At 37.7% G+C, this 7,863-nt stretch overlaps 1 pseudogene; it reads right to left on the bottom strand.

Moving 5' to 3' along the window:
• LOC111404815 overlaps positions 1 to 7,640 on the bottom strand; it is a 12,217-nt pseudogene extending 4,577 nt beyond the window's left edge.
• Between the last annotated feature and the right edge of the window lie 223 nt (positions 7,641 to 7,863).

The following is a 7,863-nucleotide window of genomic DNA, read 5'->3' as shown; positions in this document are numbered from 1 at the left end:
GAACCAGGTTGATCTCTATGTTCTATGTCAACAACTTGCTACTTTGTAGTCTCAACATCATCACCACCGGGCACTGTAGCTTTCAGTGAAGCTATCATGGAGTTCTCATCAAAAGTAACATCTCTGATGATTATGAACTTAGAATCCTTGACACACCATAGGCGATAGCCTTTTACACCTGCTGCATACCCCAAGAATATAGCCTTCTTAGCCCTCGCATCAAGCTTTCTCTCGTTGACGTGATAGTAGGCTGTGTATCCGAATATTCTGAGTTTCTCATAATCTGCATGTTCTCCTGTCAATACCCCGTAAGGTACATCTCCATCTAACTGTGAATGTGGAGATCGGTTCACTATGTAGCAAGCATTTGCAACCAACTCTGCCCACCATTCTCTGCCCAAACCAGCATAGGATCGCATACACATCGATTTCTCTCGAAATGTACGATTCAGTCTTTCTGCGACCCCATTCTATTGCGGTGTATTCCTAATTGTCCAGTGTCTCGCAATGCCTTCCTTACCACAGAACTCCTTGAAAGCACCATCTGTATACTCAGTACCGTTATCAGATCGCAATGTCTTCAATTTCTTTCCTGTTCTATTTTCAACCATTGCTTTCCACTTCTTGAAAGTGTCGAATACCTCATTCTTATGCTTCAAAAAATAAATCCAAGCATATCTAGAATAATCATCAACAAATGTGACAAAATACCTGGAACCGCCTTTGGAAGTGACAGAAGCCGGACCCCATACATCCGTGTGCACATAGTCTAGAATACCTCTGCTTCTATGTTTGCTTGGCTGGAACTGAACTCGGTGTGCTTTACCGTACACGCAATGCTCGCAAAAATCCATGCAAAGCTTCTACAAGTTTTTTAGCAAACCTTTCTTGATTAGTAGATCTAGCCCCTTTTTAGACATATGCCCAAGCTTCCTATGTCATAACCTAGTGCACTCACATGGGTCTCCACCACTTCCACTTGCTCCAACATCTACATCTTCTGTAACTGTAGTACCCTGAAGAGCATAGAGATTGCCTTCATGAATACCCTTCATCACAATCAAAGAACTACGAACAACCTTCTTTACTCCATTCCATGTTACAATCTTGCAACCACCGGAGTCTAAAGCACCAACAGAGATAAGGTTCTTCCGCAAATCAGGAACATGTCTAACATCCATCAATGTTCTAACCACTCCATCATACATCTTGATTCTAATTGAACCGAGCCCCACCGTTTTATAGGAATGATTATTACCCATCAACACGGTTCCACCATCAGTGCTTCTATAGGTAGTAAACCACTTCCTATTTGGACACGTATGGTAAGAGCATCCAGAGTCAAGGATCCACTTACCGGAGATTTCTTCATCACAAGAGATGGTGTAGCACTCATTGCTTTCCCTTCCTTCCGAGGCATAGCTAACTTCTTGTTTGACTTGCACCTTCCCGTTGTTGTTCTTATTGTTCTTCTTCCAACCCCTTTTGTTAGTACAATTCGCCTTGAAATGCCCAAACTCGTCGCATTTGAAACAAGGCATTTCCGCAAGAGGTCTAGAACTCGATCTAGATTTTTCTGCCTTGCCCTTTGGTCGCACATTGCTTCCACCTCTTACAAACAATCCTTGAGCTTGCTCCTTGTTACCAATGATTGACATGCCACTAGTTGCAATCTTTCGAAGATAATCCGCTAGAAGTGACGTTCGAGTGTCCTCCATCACAAGTTTATCACCCACAAGCATCAATGTTTGTACTAGGTTCTCGTAAGACTTTGGCAATGAAAGAAGTAGTAGAAGTGCTTGATCCTCATCATCTACTTTCACATCAATGTCCTTCAAGTCTGATATGCACTTATCAAACTTGTTGACGTACTCCCGGATTGGTGTACCTTCATCCATCTTCCAAGTATACAATTTGGACTTCAAATAGATCCGATTTGTTAGAGTCTTCGTCATGAAGTTCGCCTCCAACTTTGTCCACACCTCCGCCGCCGTTTCCTCACCATCAACCAAGAAAGCAACATCTCTTTCAAGGCATAGAATGATAGACGCTCGTGCCTCAAGATCTAGATCTTCCCAATCCTCGTCAGACATATCTATGTGCTTCTTCTCCTTTCCCGCCAATGCCTTGTGCAACTTTTGAGAAATTAACAAATTTCTCATTTGCATTCTCCAATATGAGAAGTCATTCTTCCCATTGAATTTCTCTATCTCATATTTCTCAATCTTCACCGTTCCTCTAGTAGACATGATTTATCTACTTGTTTACCGGAAATAAAACAACAAAGTTCACTTGAGAATTTTCACAAACACCTTGTGTGCACAACAAAGTTCAAGTCACCCACACAAAAAATCGGAGCTTAACCACCCTGATTTAAGAAGAATCTCTGATACCAAATTGTTGGGAAAAAAAACAATTCCTAAGATTGCCCAAGAACAAATAAACTTGCAATGTGAAAATCTCAAACCACTTGAAGATGCAAAGAAAAGATAAGACAATTGGGGAAGAAATGATTTTCAGTATACATGAGGAACAATGGATTAGATTACTTGAACAAGGCTCAAATTAATCCCCAAAAAAGAAAAATAGCTTTGAATTTATACCCAAGAAGAACAACCTCTTTCTTGTTAAATTCTCTTCAAGCTTTATCACCTTTTTCTCTCAAAAAAACCTAGTTATAAATGAAGGAAAAATCAGCTATATTTAAAGCTGAATCGGGCGCCTAAGTTTCTGCACCGGTTGGGCACCTAGGCACCCACTCATGGCGCCTAGGCGCCCAGTTTCTGCTTCAGCAGAACCGGGGGGCTCCTAGGCGCCTAGGCGCCCTCCCTGCTTCACCCTTTCTCACATAATGCCTAGACATGTTCATAGTTCACACATACCAAATAAAACCATATTATAGTTTACATCTGCCATGACAGTAGCTTCTGCTGAGAAAAATAAAAAGACAGATTAACGAAAAAAATGTTTCTCTATAAACTATGGTACGATCACTCGAAAGTCCAATGGCAATTCCGTCAAAACTGAGTGAGAACTAGAACAGAAGAATTGTCTTTCACTATTTGGAAGAAAAAAAAAAGATGAATGGGCAGAGCTGAACAAGGAAACTTCCACTGAACCATCTTTTAGTTTACATCTGTGATGAGAATAGCTTCAGTTGAGAAAAATAAAAAGACAGATCAGCCACTAGCTTTGACAAAGTCTTTCGCCTAAATCGGTTTGACCTATAAGGATAAAGAAAAGTGTTTCATGTTCCCCCATCAACTGGAGCAGTTTTGAAGTGTTCAGTCTGTAGCCAACAATATTAACCCTTACGTTGCCCAACTTAAGACTGAGATTTGATACAAGGTTTTGAATATGACTGCCCAGTTCACCTAAATATAAATTGACGATTTTATCACATTTAACAGTCGGGTTGAATATTTCTCTACCAACATTTCATTCAAAATGTGCACATATAAACAGATCTCCCTTCCCTTTCTTTTTTATTGCAATGCACAAGAAAAAAGGGTAAACTCAGGGGCTACTGCAATGTCTTCTTCTCTTAGGTTTCTTAGATTTTCCTAATGCCCTTCGAGTTTAAGATGAGACAATGTGATTGGGAAGTTGATTTTGTCAAAGTTGATAGACATGAAGTTGGAACTCACTAGAAGTTTTACACAAAATCTTATTGATTAAAAATCTCTAATGTGATTGATGTAAAATAATTAAGATTAACAAAAAAGTTGAGCATTAAAAGATAAGTACACTAAGATCAGTATAAAATATTCTATTGACGATAAGTTTCAAACTAAAATTATTTCATCCTTTCTCTACAAACCTCCTCTATATTCTCTTGCTGAATTCGGTAGCATAGTATTGGAGCTTGAAATTTTGAAATAGAAATCCTTCCTAATTGAATCGATTATTCAAAACTCCATTTCAAGGCTCCCACTAAATCCAACAAACATTTCGGCTTTATACTGCAATATGCACAAGCAATAATTCTCCCAAATACTCTCCAATTACACAGAAAATGATCTAGAGAGGGAAAAAAATCACGAAAGCATCAAACACAAATCATTTTGGCTACCAGAACCAATTTCCTTTATCATTGATCACGTCAGCGCTTCAAGCAAATTCACCTTAAGCTTGTCCTTCCTTCCGTTCATTAACTTAGCAGCTCCAAGCAACGATGTTGTGCGTGCATCAAGCCCATATCCATGCACTTTTCCCTGCACTTTGCTCTTATGCCCCCCTCTCTACCAGCTCCATTTGCACACATGACATAAAAGCAATCCAAAAATCAAAATACAATCAAATGTTACTTGCTTGTTTGATAACAAAGTCAAAATCTTATTTACCTGTCTAACTCTAAACATCAAACATTTAAGCCTAGATATTTTCAAACATTCACACTACGAATGTATGGAAATTTACTAGACATTAAAATTATCCACAATTACAGAAACAAAGGAAAAAGATAATTGAAAGAGTGTTGTTTCTAGAATTTGACGTTACTCCTTCGAAACCAATCCGACAGAATCACCTGAATGTAAAGAATTGATCAACGGGATGTAAACAGTAATTCGAACCCATTGACTTCACGATATTTCCTTGAAATGAATTTGCTGCCTTCAATGGTGCTAAAGGCATCCAGCAATCGTTTCCCAGGATAGAACGAATTTTCGTCTCCTACGGAAGTAGCACTGCAATCTGCAGGAGTTCCAACGAACTCAACGAAGTGTGTTTTATTTCGAGATAATATCAGAATGAGAGAGCAGAGAATGAGATTCAAAGCACAGAAAGTTTGCAATGAAAATGGTGTGAATTTTCTGGTAGAGAGACTGGTTATTTATAGACTTGTTCGTGGTCATTCGAACAGTCATCACCTTTCAGACAAACCTCAAAATCCGAACAGACATGCTGTTTTTAAAAGTCGCGTCTGTTAAGTCGGTTAATAGTCGGCTAACAGTCGACTGTTTGGTCGGTAAACAGACGACTGTTAAAAGAAAATATAACACCCGGAATAAGCCAAAATTTAAATTTCATAATGTACCCAAAAATTTGATTATTTACAATTTGGCCCAAAATTTTAAATAAATTTTGTCCAAAAAATTAATATAGTGCAAAGGTCCACCCGTACCCGCACCGACTCGGACACGGGCACGTGCTCGTGCCGAACCGGCCAGCCGGTCGGACGGCGGCGACAGCGCGCGCGTATAGGTTTATCACCGAACCCAATAGGATATAGGTCTTCCCCCTTCTAAAGACTATTGGTACCCCTTGGGGCCCAAACCCAATTCCAAATTTCTACCTTATAAACCACACCAAAGTTTCATAACTTTCCTATGTGGGATAAGTGTTTGGAAAATCAAATTCTTCCATAATACTTAGTTTATGTGGGTTACTTTAATACTTAATATTTCATTCAATTTTAAATGATTTTCGATAAATAAATATATCATGTTAATCATCTCGCGGGGTAGAACGTGAATATGTTAGGTCCCGTATTAATTAGAAGGTGGGTCCCACTGAAATTTGGGCTCAAAGTTGACCCATTTCATTACCATTTTTTTCCAACAAAGAGTACCCGCAAGGGTAGGGCATCCATGGTAGCTCGCAGAGCAACCACAGGGGGTGAACCAGTGCCATTTTGTGCAACCAAGCAAGTTTTAGCATATGGGTATTTATTTGATTCTTCCTATCAAAGAAAATTATTATTCTTTAGTATACTTCTGGGCATGGTTAACAATCATATACACATTCAAATCCATCTTTTCATTCTCAGCAATCATAATTTACATAGTTAAACATGAAGTTGGAAACTGGAAAGTGAAAAGTGTTGGGTAATACAGAGAAAGTTGCACAGAACTTGGTCTTGGTGCTTGCACTAAAGATTCATATGGGGAATGAATTAAAATCTTTCAATATCTTTTCAATTAATTATATTTGGTTTGTTGTATTGTATTTTGTATATGATAAATGTTCGGTGAATGGTGATAATAAGAATGAAGAAGGCAAGAGGCAAAAATAAATTAATGGAATTTGTTCGAGAATGAGATGTTGGTCGTTGGAATAATTAATTATACTTGAATAATTAATTATACTTGTTATTTTGGGTAGTTATCATGATTCTTGTTTGTCTTTTAATTATGTGGGAACTGGGATCTGAAATTTTTTTGTTGACATTTGGCAATTGTCACTCATTCACTTGATGGTGTTTACAGTTGAAACGGAATGTTTACCCCTTGAAAAAAAATTGAGTTCTTCGCATACCTATCAATGTAACATCAGAGCATATGTTGTTTGACAATTGTTTGAGATCTTGGAATAATGGAATTTGTAGTTGATAACTTATATTATGAATTTTTCTTATTATATATAAATTTTTAAAATTTTTCCCCCATCCTAATTGTAATTCGTGGCTCCACCCCTGACACAAAGCATTACACCCCTTACAAGGGAGGGGTCCAAATACAATAAAATATTCATGGCCCTCATCCATGTGAGGGGGTGTAATCTTAGGTGTGCACATAAAACAATCCAAAGATTTTATTGCCTTGTATCCTAAACGTTTATAATTTGCTTTGGGAAAACTTCAAAAGTGAGGGGATAAATATGACAAATTCAATTTTCAGGTGTCAGAGTTTCAAAATGCAAAATTCAAATATTAGATAATTAATTAAAAATATTTATTAACTAAATTTAATAAGGTCACAAATATACAATTAATGGTCACATATACATAATTATAAGTCACAACTTTTTTATTGATCACATATTATCAAATTAATTTGATCATAAATTATTTCGCGATCATAAATAAAAAAATTTGTAGGTAACAAATTACTTTGAGAATACAAATCAAAAATTTTAGAGGCTGCACTTTCTTTCATTTGTCACAAATTAAAAAAAAAAGTACAGGTTTCAATTTATTATCAATCACAGATTTTCATATTTGTTGATCACAAATTATCAAATTTTAAAGTCATTATTTAATACTTGGTATCATATAACCAAATAATTGGCTCGTTGTCGCTTGTGACTATACTTGCGAGCACCATACCACCACCACCACCCGCCATCAACAAAATCGCCGTCAAATCCACCATTGCTGCCAGTACCTCTACCTACACAATCAACAAAAACAACCTAAAACCTCCCCAATAACACCAAAACACCCTTAAACTACCACCAAATTCAATACAACTCATCCCAATTGTTAGATCCACAACTATAGCCACCACCACAAAAACATCATCACACAAACACCATCACCACCACCACCATACAAAACACCATCCGAACCCACCCCAACCACCAAATCCACTTAAAACTCACAAAATAGACACCTACAGAAACAAACAACCACCATTGCTGCCTGCACCATAACACCAACAAAACCACTGTCGTCGCCTGCACCACTGCCATTGATTGCCACTCTTCCAAATAGTGTAGACAGTACACTTTTTCTATAGGCTACTCACAACGATTCTCTTCCAGTGTTGAAGCCGCTGCTCAGGTGATTCAACTCCCAAGATAACACCGCTGTGTCGGAGATTCTCTTCCGAGGGCAGCATCACTACTGTTGATAGAGGAGAGATTAGGAAGAAGAGAAGACAAGTGCTGGGTGTCATCATCGTCGCCGTCGATTCCATTGCATAGTGCCCCAATTTGATTGTGATTGTGCGTGTTTAGAGAAAAAAAGAGTGAGACGGAGATGGGGAAAATTTTAGGTTTTGTAGTGGAGTGGTGGTTAAATTCAATTAGTACCTGATTTTTTTTTATTAAAAATACTTTAAACCTGAATTTTGAATTAGAACATTTAAATACCTATTTTTATGTAATTTAAATTCCAAGAACCTAAGAACCACAAAAAAA

The sequence above is a fragment of the Olea europaea genome, chromosome 11, assembly GCF_002742605.1.
Source record: "Olea europaea var. sylvestris chromosome 11, O_europaea_v1, whole genome shotgun sequence".
NCBI lineage: Eukaryota > Viridiplantae > Streptophyta > Magnoliopsida > Lamiales > Oleaceae > Olea > Olea europaea.
Note: the sequence above shows the minus strand (reverse complement) of the source record. Positions and strands in the feature narration are given on the sequence as shown.